At 43.7% G+C, this 12,902-nt stretch overlaps 1 protein-coding gene across 1 annotated transcript in view; it reads right to left on the reverse strand.

Annotated features, from left to right (window-relative positions):
- Window positions 1–12,902, reverse strand: part of LOC122932314 (beta-1,4-galactosyltransferase 3-like) — a 164,358-nt gene that overhangs the window by 28,636 nt on the left and 122,820 nt on the right. The gene's annotated exons all lie outside the window — the stretch shown is intronic.

Raw genomic sequence — 12,902 nt, forward strand, 5'->3', positions numbered from 1 at the left:
AAATTAGGCATTCACCTGACAGAAAAGGCCTTTTATGCCGCTTTATATACATAAGACAAGGACCATTCTTTGTTCTGGGTGGTTAACCCTCATACAACAGCCTCAGAAGGGTATTACTACCAGACCTAGATTTTGATTTTCTTTTCTTATTTATCATTATTTCATTTTTTGTATTTACGAGGGTGTATTGACTTTTATATAATAACATTAAAGGTTATGTTTTAGAATGGTGGTATCTCTGTGAATTTGTTGTTATACAACCACATTCTACTATAGAATCCCCTGAACAGGATTATGTTCAAACTGTGAATAATACATTTTTCTTTTTGAATTATATCAACTAAACAGCTATCACAGCATCTATGTAATGGCCGGTTTCTTAAGCACGCAGACAAATGAAGACAGGTGGCTGACAGAAGCCAGTGAGATCTTTTCAGATAAAGAGTTAATTCTATCTAATATAACTACCCCCTCAGTCAAAACCAACTTTAAAGACCTGTATGACATTCACAAGGAATATATTAAAGCGTGGTGGGAGATTCAATCCCTGGACAATTATATAAAAAATTCAATCGTACCTAGTGGTCTTAGAATATACAGGTCCTTCTAAAAATATTAGCATATTGTGATAAAGTTCATTATTTTCTGTAATGTACTGATAAACATTAGACTTTCATATATTTTAGATTCATTACACACCAACTGAATTAGTTCGAGCCTTTTATTGTTTTAATATTGATGATTTTGGCATACAGCTCATGAAAACCCAAATTTCCTATCTCAAAAAATTAGCATATTTCATCCGACCAATAAAAGAAAAGTGTTTTTAATACAAAAAAAGTCAACCTTCAAATAATTATGTTCAGTTATGCACTCAATACTTGGTCGGGAATCCTTTTGCAGAAATGACTGCTTCAATGCGGCGTGGCATGGAGGCAATCAGCCTGTGGCACTGCTGAGGTGTTATGGAGGTCCAGGATGCTTCGATAGCGGCCTTAAGCTCATCCAGAGTGTTGGGTCTTGCGTCTCTCAACTTTCTCTTCCCAATATCCCACAGATTATCTATGGGGTTCAGATCAGGAGAGCTGGCAGGCCAATTGAGCACAGTAATACCATGGTCAGTAAACCAGTTACCAGTGGTTTTGGCGCTGTGAGCAGGTGCCAGGTCCTGCTGAAAAATGAAATCTTCATCTCCATAAAGCTTTTCAGCAGATGGAAGCATGAAGTGCTCCAAAATCTCCTGATGGCTAGCTGCATTGACCCTGCCCTTGATAAAACACAGTGGACCAACACCAGCAGCTGACATGGCACCCCAGACCATCACTGACTGTGGGTACTTGACACTGGACTTCAGGCATTTTGGCATTTCCCTCTCCCCAGTCTTCCTCCAGACTCTGGCACCTTGATTTCCGAATGACATGCAACAGTCCAGTGCTGCTTCTCTGTAGCCCAGGTCAGGCGCTTCTGCCGCTGTTTCTGGGGAATGCGGCACCTGTAGCCCATTTCCTGCACACGCCTGTACACGGTGGCTCTGGATGTTTCTACTCCAGACTCAGTCCACTGCTTCCGCAGGTCCCCCAAGGTCTGGAATCGGTCCTTCTCCACAATCTTCCTCAGGGCCCGGTCACCTCTTCTCGTTGTGCAGCGTTTTCTGCCACACTTTTTCCTTCCCACAGACTTCCCACTGAGGTGCCCTGATACAGCACTCTGGGAACAGCCTATTCTTTCAGAAATTTCTTTCTGTGTCTTACCCTCTTGCCTGAGTGTGACAATGATGGCCTTCTGGACAGCAGTCAGGTCGGCAGTCTTACCCATGATTGTTAATTAGTTGATTCAGATGATTAGGTTAATAGCTCGTTTAGAGAACCTTTTAATGATATGCAAATTTTTTGAGATAGGAATTTTGGGTTTTCATGAGCTGTATGCCAAAATCATCAATATTAAAACAATAAAAGGCTTGAACTACTTCAGTTGTGTGTAATGAATCTAAAATATATGAAAGGCTAATGTTTATCAGTACATTACAGAAAATAATGAACTTTATCACAATATGCTAATTTTTGGAGAAGGACCTGTATATACGTCCAGCGCCACGGATCAGCACCCCTGAACTGTTGGCAAAATGGGAAACTGAAGCCACAGCAAGTTCCATCAGGTTGATGCGATTACTGCTAGAGCAGGAAAAAAACAATATTGAACAGCTAGAGAAGAAAAAACTAACTTTAACAGAGACAGCATTAAAATTTAAAGACCACACTGACTTCTCAAAAAAATAACTTGAATTGCAAAACAATATAGAAAATTACAGATCAACTCTTGTCGAAAGGAAACATAGACAATTCACGAAGGATCTAACTGAATTTAGAAACAATACGGCATATATCATCACAGGGGGGGGCAAAAGGGGTTCGATTGCCGATACATCAGCTTCCGAAATAGAAAGTTCAGACCCCGAATCATCTACCTATCGACCACAGTACCCTAATCAAAGATCCAATTGGAGGGGAAGAGGTTGATATAGGGGACGTAATAGATATTAAGCCCCTAGGTCCAATTGGCGTAACGAACAATATACAGGTGGCTACCCATCCAGACCATGGGACCAACAGAACAGGGGAGGATCAGCAAATGGGGCGAGGACAAACCAGGAACAACCCGAACAGGATGGTCATACATCTGGGTCCTCGTGCTCATATGCTACTCCAACTCCAACCCCTCTGCCCACTGCCACAACTGCTGCGTTTTTTTTAGGTCCACCACCACCGAACACTTATGCGTTGAGGGATCGCCAATTAACCCAATCCCACATCAACAAAAAATAGATAAATCATGTACAGAAAATACCTTAATCATTAATCTATCAGGGAAAACTCTGTCTGAAGATGAGACATCTATATTAAGAAAAGGACTTACATATGTACCAACAACTAGATTTGATTGTTTTGATTGGATCAAGGACATACAATTGTTCACTAGGAAATTACGCTGGCATAAAATTTTTGTAACATCTGACTAAAAGAGATGCCAGGAACTAGGTGTAGAAATGGGGGATCTAGAGGGCATCGATACGCTTATACATCTTCTAAAAGAAAACGAACGACCCAGGGGGCAGGGTCCCTTCACCACCTTGAGAAACAAAAGTGTGAAAATGCCACCGAAAACTTTGAATGATGCCAACATAGACATTTTTTTAAAGTCGGTCACACGGGATTTGGAAAAAATAGGATACACTACTTCCGACAAAAACTATACCTGGGCAGAAATAACGGCATTGCGAAACCTCAACACAAATAGGGACATCATAATTAAGCCCTCTAACAAGGGGGGGGGAATATCGTTGTCCTCTCGGTACAGCAATATAGAGATATGTGCCTCTCTCTAGTCTCTGATAAAAACAGTTACGCCGTCCTAAGGGGGGATCCAACTGAGAGATTTCAGGCTGAACTTTCTCAGATTCTAAAAGAGGGCCTAGAAAACAGATGTATAGACCGGAAAGAATACGAATACTTGTTAACCGCTACACCAAAAATAGCGACGTTCTATGGGCTCCCAAAAATACACAAGGGGACATGTCCCCTAAAAGGACGTCCCAGAGTATCGGGAATTGAGAGTCTGACCCACCATGCCGGTGTCTATATCGACAAAGTTCTACGTCCCTTTGTTTCGACACTCCCTTCATACCTACGGGACACGACAGACCTACCGCAAAGAGTTGAAGGTGTTATCATAGAGCCTGACAGCTGGTTTGCCTCAATAGATGTAGAAGCTCTCTACACCTCTATTCCCCACAACAAGGGCTTATCAGCAGTCAAACATTATCCGGACTCTAGATCAATGGATCTATATCAACATAATCAGTTTACCCTTCAACTGCTTAATTTTGTGTTGACACATAATTATTTCATATTTGAGGACCGCTTCTACCACCAGCTCTGGGGCACTGCGATGGGTAGCCCATGTGCACCCACTTACGCAAACCTGCTCCTGGGCTGGTGGGAGGACACGGTTGTATTCTCTGAATCTATGGTACCCTGGACCAGATTCATCACACTATGGTCCAGGTACATAGATGATATCTTATTACTCTGGTCAGGCACAGCCAGTCAATTTCAACAGTTTATGGTCATGGATACTCTTAATTCTAATCACATTAGATTGTTCTTCACTTTTGAAATACACCGCAACACCATCAATTTTTTGGATGTTTGTCTAGTAAGAGATGAACACAATTACATCAAGACGACCCTTTTTAGGAAGAAGACTTCTACCAATAGTCTTTTACGTTGGGACAGTTTTCACCCCACCCCCCTAAAAAGGGGCATTCCTAAAGGCCAGTTTTTAAGAGTTCAGAGGAACTGTTCAGATAGTCAAAACTTCACATACAAAGCATCTAAACTCTTTGATCGGTTTAAGCAGAGGGGCTACCCAGATCCATGCCTTTTTGAAGCATGGGATTGGGCCAATTCGAAGGACCGTACTACCCTACTTCAAGCGTATCCTTGAACACGTCGGGGATATTCGTAACAAACGGGATAAACCGATATCAAGACATGTGTGGATGAGTCATGCAGGGTCTACTAAAAGTATCCATTTCTTTATGATTTAGGTCTTAAAAATGTCCAAGCGAGGTGGGGACTTAGATAAATTATTAAAACAGAAAGAATCCAGATGGATCTTCAGATTCAACACTGTCGCACCAGCCGGACTAAATGAGAATATAGATTTTGCGTGCTTCATTTGAGGCTTTCTCTATCTTGTAGGATCAATTTATCGCCTATATAGTACAACATTTGTTGACTGGGAGGCTAACCCCTCCATATTTGATCCTCATATATATATTAGTCAGTCACCCTGATGTTAATCAAGTTATCCACTGGCAACCTATCAATTTGGAATATAATGATTTAAAGATGCATACAGCTGCATCTGGTTTACTTGAATCATTTTACTTTGTCACATCGTATTTAAAATATCTTGCTTCCCACTGCATAATTATCCATTGGGGAAGACATAATCTCCCTTTGGTTACACTGATTGTGCTTTCACTATCCTCCGCCCCCCGTCCCCCTCTTACTCCCCCCCAGGGGCGTAGCGTGGGGGGGGCCAGGGGGGCCGTTGCCCCGGGCGCCAAACTGCAGGGGGGCGCTCCGGCGCCGGCTGAAAGATTTTATAATGTAAGTTTTAAGTTTTTTTTCAGGTTGCGTTGCGCCGTTGTGGCATGCGGCGCAACGGCCGGCCAGAGAGCTCAGCTGTTTAGTGCGCGCCCGCCCGGCCCTGCCGCCCTGATGCAGATCATGATTCATTCATGATTTGTGCGGTCGCGGCGGGCGCACTACTTACACTAGCAGCTAGAGTCATTACATACATGATTGGCAGCTGGCACCGCCTCCTTCTCCTCGCCGCCTCCTTCTCCTCGCCGCCTCCTTCTCCTAGTGCTAGTGGGTGATGTCATTAGGCTGGCCGCTGGCCTGGCTCCCTCCGGCTCCGCCCACTTTCCAGGCGGGAAACACAGTGCGGAGCGCGGGAGCCAGAGCCAGCAGAAGATTGCCAGGAGGCAGGAGCAGGAGGCGGCGCCGCGGCAGTCAGAGTCACTCACAGCAGCAGTGTGACTAGCAGCAGTGGGCACTGTGTCACACACAGTCACTCCAGACTCCAGTCAAGAAGACAAAGAACTGTTGAGTCTGATGAGTGAGCCCTGAGCCGCCCTAGAAGAGTCCAGAGTGACAGAGTGGAGTCCAGTCCAGACTGAGACTACTACAGAGCAGAGGTAGAAAGGGAGTTAGTGGCACTAGTAGTGACGTGTAGTGATTAAGTTGGGTGGCCATGTAAGGCTACTTTCACACTAGCGTTCGTCGGTCCGCTCGTGAGCTCCGTTTGAAGGGGCTCACGAGCGGACCCGAACGCAGCCGTCCAGCCCTGATGCAGTCTGAATGGAGCGGATCCGCTCAGACTGCATCAGTCTGGCGGCGTTCAGCCTCCGCTCCGCACGGACAGGCGGACAGCTGAACGCTGCTTGCAGCGTTCGGGTGTCCGCCTGGCCGTGCGGAGGCGTGCGGATCCGTCCAGACTTACAATGTAAGTCAATGGGGACGGATCCGTTTGAAGATGCCACAATATGGCTCAATCTTCAAGCGGATCCGTCCCCCATTGACTTTACATTGAAAGTCTGAACGGATCCGCGCAGGCTACTTGCGCACTTGCGAAATTTTTCTAAGTTATTAATGCAGACGGATCCGTACTGAACGGAGCCTCCGTCTGCATTAATATGATCGGATCCGTTCAGAACGGATCCCATCAAGCGCTAGTGTGAAAGTAGCCTTAGCCAGACTGAGCAGCATGCAATAATAATGGTAATAAATCAATGAGTGAAGTGCCAGATCTCTGCCAGGCCAAATAGGTGGTGTGGCAGTCTGGCATTCATGGTTCTGATGTGGCAGCTTCTAGGTATACATTGGGGCCATAATATATAATAATTATATAAGGGGGCCATCATTAATTATACATAGGGGCCATTATATATTATAATTATACAGAGGCTATTAATAATGGGCCCTCTGTATAATTCTAATATATAATGGCCCCCCTGTATAATTATTACCGTAAATATTATGGCCCCACTGTATAACTATAATTTATAGTTATACTGTGGGGCCATAATATATAATAATTATACAAGGGGCCGTTATATATTATACAGAGGGGCCATTATATATAATAATTATACAGGGGGGCCATTATATATTATAATTATACAGGGGGGCCATTATACAGTATATTAGAATTATACAGAGGGCCCATTATCAATAGCCTCTCTGTATAATTATAATATATAATGGCCCCTATGTATAATATATAATGGCCCCTATGTATAATATATAATGGCCCCTCTGTATAATATATAATGCACCTTTGTATAATTATCATTTATTATGGCCCCTCTGTATAACTATAATATATAATGGCCCCCTGTAGAATATATTATGGCCCCCTTGTATAATTATTATATATTATGGTCCCTCTGTATAACTATAATATATAATGCCCCCCTTGTATATTATATATAGTGACCCCTCTGTAATATTAGGATATATAATGGCCCCCTCTGTATTATTATTATATATAAAATGGCCCCTCTGTATAATTATTATATATAATGACCCCTCTGTAATATTAGGATATATAATGGCCTCCTCTGTATTATTATTATATATAAAATGGCCCCTCTGTATAATTACTATATATAATGACCCCCCCTGTATTATTATAATATATAATGGCCCCCTCCGTATTATTAGGATATATAATGGCCCATTATATATCCTAATATTACAGAGGGGCCATTATATATTATACAGAGGGGGCCATTATATATAAAAATAACTAATAATAATAAAACTCTGCAGAGATGAGACGCGGCTGAAAGAAGGTGTCATGGCGGTCTTATCTCCAAATGAAGACGCTGAGGAAAGTCTACATCACAGGAGACGTCACTGGATGGATGAGGTATGTGGTGCTGTATTCTCCTGTATATTTTGTAGTGATGTATGTAATGTCCAAACACATATTTGTTTCACGGTAGGGTTGGGGGGGTGGATTGAGAATTTGGCCCACCCTGCCGCATCCTGGCCCCAGACTTCAGGTCACACTGTGTGTGTGTTCTGAATTCTGGGGCCTTATACCCATCTACTACATCATCTGTACTTAGAGAGTTACCACCATGTTATCTGTGGTGTTACATAGGTCTACTACATTATCTGTAAAAGGGGCGTGTCCACAGGTTGGGAGGGGGGGCGCAATAAATGGCTCGCCCCGGGTGCTGGCAACCCACGCTACGCCACTGCTCCCCCCTGGTACCGGTGAGCAGTCACGTGACCGGCATTTGTAGTCATGTGATAGCGTTGGTTACTACACGCTATCTAGTTACCACGCTCCGGACCTTCAGCTCCACCCAGTCACGTGCCCGGCGTTGTGACCTCATCAGGTCACGTGCGCGGCTACGGAACTCACCCGGTCACGTGGGGGCGTCTGACGTAAGACGTCACACGTCATACAGATCACATGGGCCCCTGATCCAATCCGATACCCGGAAGCAAACCTTAAAAAGGTAATAACGCCGGCATTCCCACGCTGCCTTACCTGCCGGACGCTACTGCACCTCAGCGCTATCAGGATGTTCCAGCAGACATTTGCTTCCTAACCTGTGGACACCATCAATGGCCCATCAACCCATTCTTAGGGAACGCAAGTATCGCCTACTATAACAGCATTATTTGACTGTTATTATGCCGCACTATATATCGACATTTCATGTCATATCATTCATGTAGATCGGTATCCATTGCAGAACTGGCCAAGCATTATTAATTTCTGTGCCATAGGTAATAATTGTATCTTCACTATACCATCGTCTAGGCCTTACAGACACAGTCATTCTTGGACTTATGATAATTAACCGACTCTATTTTTCTGTGCGGGATATACATGTGTATATATAAATTGTTATACCGTAATTCAGCCTTATCTTGGAATATGAGACATAGGGATCATTCCATATTTGATTACATTTACATGACCCTTATCTCCTAATCCACAACCGGCTTGATAGGAATTTCCTCGGATTAACTAACCAGTTAATGAGCTGGTAGTTAAACCATGTTCATCGAAGCCAGTGGTTTTCTGTCATGATTTTATAAAGAGTCAAAAATAGTAAAAATAAATGAACTAAATTGTATATAATATTACCTTAAGTACTCTGGTGTTGGGTATTCTATGATCAATTTTGTCCCCTGATGAGCCTGACAATAACCAGGCGAAACGCGTAGGGGCGGTATTGAACATCTTTACTAATCTATTTTTCTAATTTGATATTCACTAGGATATTCACTGTCACTATTTCTGGGTACCCATATTGTTCTATTTATTATTTTTTGAACTTTAGTATAGGTCTCCTATCAGGGAATTTTATTCTCCGATCATCCTCCCTTGCTAGGGTCCTTCCAGGGTCACTAGGAGGCACGAGAAACGGGATCGCCCTTATCAGGGCGGCTATTCCGTATCTAGGTAGGAACTTCTACATCAGGGCCAGAGTCAGGGACATCTATCCCTATAGGCCCCACTAACCTATTCTAACCCTCATACAACAGCCTCAGAAGGGTATTACTACCAGACCTAGATTTTGATTTTATTTTCTTATTTATCATTATTTCATTTTTTGTATTTACGAGGGTGTATTGACTTTTATATAATAACAATAAAGGTTATGTTTTAGAATGGTGGTATCTCTGTGAATTTGTGGTTAAAAGAGAGAAAGAGGAGAGGAGGCAGCGCCTCGTGTGTAGAACCTTACAGTAATATGTGTTAGAAAATGCACTGATTATGCTTACCGAATGGGGTTGTGATGGGTCACAAGCCTCCGAATTGTATTGCTGGATATTACCCGTCCAGCTTACGGGAAGAAAACTGCGTCTGCTGCCCTAGTCTGTGTCCCTTGTCGTGACAACGGTTAGCGGGATAAGGATACGTGCAGTAAAAAAAGAAAATTCTGACCATTCTTGGTGGCGCTGATGCAGAAAAAGCTCATTACTCCAATGTTACCAATAAAAGGTTATCTTTTATTCAAAAGTCTACGCGTTTTAGGGGCAAAGAGCCCCCTTCATCAGGACAATAAAATTATTACATTCAAACATACTTTTTCCCATTGTTTTATGCACTCAGTTTGAGCGCAATGTGTGTGAGTCACATGGGCGGGGAGTATTTGGGGGCGTGAAGGCTTGAGGGGTTACTAGGATACAGTAACTCCCCTCAAGTTGAAACAGCCAATTGCTACGTATTGTGGGCGGTGTTGATGCCCTATGCCGCTCCTCCCGGTAACGTGTTGTAGGCGGTGCTCTCTCTCATTAGTCAGGCTTCCGGATGACATCAGTGGGGCGGTCCTAAGATGACGTATTGTGGGAGGTGCTCTTTCTCCATTGGCCTGGCCTCCGGATGACGTCTAAGGGGTGGATTCAGTCGGTCACATGTTCATCAGGGCGTGTGTAGGATAGTGATGCAGTGTGATCACATGATTTTATTCTTGGTCAGGTGACAGTCATCACCTGATCTGTGTCTGGCTGTCATCCAGGAGAAAACAAGAATGGTATGTATGGTGCGTTCTCTATATGCTGACTCTGAGGGAGGTACTTATATCATGTGATAGATAGTAAGAGGGATATAGGGGATGGATCGTGATTTTTAAAAGGTTTATGCATCCTTAATTCCAGTGTCACATGCATCGGGTTAAAAAAGGAGGGGGCAGCTTGAATACAGGGATTACATCGGTGCAACCTGTCATATTTCAAGTGCTGCGCTCTGGTGTATTAGGTAGTACCCGGTATTAATAAAAATTAAATCAGTAATAAACCCCAAAATATCAAATCTACTAAAAGACACACAAACAGTCGATAAATAAATAAATGAATAGTTAAAAATTATGGGAAGTTAAAAGGTGTCCATGTATATATATATATATATATCTACGTATCTAAAGATGCATCCAGAGATACAACGGAGGCATCGTCCACCTGATGTAGATGCCTGGCCGTTGTCGCGCCTACGGGAAGTTTCTATTGTTTTAAAGATTATGAGACTATCCTCTTTATGTATGGTGTATATGCCTATTTCTTTTTGTTATGTTCTTTTTTATTTTGGTTTTTCGTATTTTATTTATATTTTAGTACTATTCTGGTTCTAGTGTCAGTCTCGGGGGAGGGGGATGAGGGAGGGAGGGAGAGGTGGGAAAAAATAAATAAATAAATAAAAAAGTTCTTATATGGGTCCTGTGTTCAATCTAACCCACAATCAGCATCTCCGGTATCATAGGTTAAAATAGTCTCACTCATCTCATTAAGTCCGTGCGGGGTCACGGTATCCATTTGATAGATCCAGTATACCTCTCTTCTCTGGAGGCTACTGAATCTATTATATGGATTGTCTGGTATGTAGTCGATAGGCGTAATTTTTAGTTTATGTTTTTTTTTTCTGGTGTGGTGGCACAATGCCGTGAAATGCTATGTTTTGGGCATAGTTTCTGTATATTATGTCTGTGTTGATTAACTCTACAGTGTAACTCTTGTGTCGTGCGGCCTACGTACTGGAGCCCGCATTCGCACTCTATTAGATATATTACATAGCTGCTTTTGCAGTTTAGATGGTGTTTTATAGTAAAAGTGGCACAGTTTTTTGTTGAACTAAACGTCTTTCTGTTATGTATTGCAACAGAGGCAACGTTTTGCCCTACATTTAAAGCTGCCTGCTGGCTCTTTTGTAGTTTCTTTAGTTTTTTTTTCTTCCCATCCATCCCCTATATCCCCCTTACTATCTATCACATGATGTAAGTACCTCCCTCAGAGTCAGCATATAGAGAACGCACCATACATACCATTCTTGTTTTCTCCTGGATGACAGCCAGACACAGATCAGGTGACGACGGTCACCTGACCAAGAATAAAATCATGTGATCACACTGCATCACTATCCTACACACGCCCTGATGAACATGTGACCGACTAGGAGAGAGAGCCTGAATCCACCCCTTAGACGTCATCCGGAGGCCAGGCCAATGGAGAAAGAGCACCGCCCACAATATGTCATCTTAGGACGCCCCACTGACATCATCCGGAAGCCTGACTAATGAGAGAGAGCACCGCCTACAACACGTCACCGGGAGGAGCGGCATAGGGCATCAACACCGCCCACAATACATAGCAATTGGCTGTTTCAACTTGAGGGGAGTTACTGTATCCTAAGCCTTCACACCCCCAACTCCCCCCCCCCCCCGCCCATGTGACTCACACACATTGCCCTCAAACTGAGTGCATAAAACAATGGGAAAAAGTATGTTTGAATGTAATAATTGTATTGTCCTGATGAAAGGGGCTGTTTGCCCCTGAAACGCATATACTTTTTAATAAAAGATAACCTTTTATTGGTAACATTGGAGTAAAGAGTTTTTTCTTCATCAGCGCCACCAAGAATGGTCTGAATTTTCTTTTTTTTTACTGCACGTTGTTCTGGGTGGTGGCGGATATGTGTGGGCTGGCATGTGGAAATTTAATTACATGTGGTCGTCACAGGTGTTGAATTCCTTCGAGATCCATGCCTCATTCATTTTTAGAAATGTGAGGTAGTCCACACTGTCGCTAGTGCGTTTATCGGTCACGATCCCCCCTGCTGCGCTGAATGTCATTTCGGACAGGACACTCAATGAGGGGCAAGCCAAGAGTTTCATGGCAAATTGTGCCTGTTCCGGCCACAGGTCAAGCTTGCATACCCAGTAGTCCAGGGGTTCCTCGCTTCTCAGAGTGTCCACATCGGCCATTAATCCGATGTAGCCGGACACCTGTTGGTCTAGGCGTTCCCTGAGGATGTATCCGGAGGGAGGCTCTCGATGGGTTGGCTGCAAGAATGATCTCATATCCGAAGTGACCAACACATCTTTAAACTGCCCTCTTCTTGCAGGCGCGGTAGGATTGGTACCCGCACCTGTTTTGCTGTGAGTGGAAATTCCTTCGCCAGCGCCTGCAACAGCAAAATGCAGCATCTCTCGCAACAAGGCCTGAAAATGCTGCATTCTGACAGCCCTCTGTGATGCTGGTAACATGTCCTTGTCCTTTATGATTTTTATACGGGGGTCCCTCTTCAAACACTGTAGCATGAAGGCCCATATTTACACTAAATTGGAAGTGGTGGAGCGCCCTGGCTCCTGCTTATTGACCAGTAGAATGTCGTCCTCGGTCTCCTCCCCCCAGCCACGGACAACACCAGGGATCCCCGAAAAGTTTAAATTCCCCCTCAAAGCCTGCTCTCTTCCTCCTTCCCCCAGCCACCATCCTCCTCTGAATCCTCTTCAGACTCCTGCTGACTTG

Source organism: Bufo gargarizans, chromosome 3 (genome assembly GCF_014858855.1).
Source record: "Bufo gargarizans isolate SCDJY-AF-19 chromosome 3, ASM1485885v1, whole genome shotgun sequence".
Classification (NCBI taxonomy): Eukaryota; Metazoa; Chordata; class Amphibia; order Anura; family Bufonidae; genus Bufo; species Bufo gargarizans.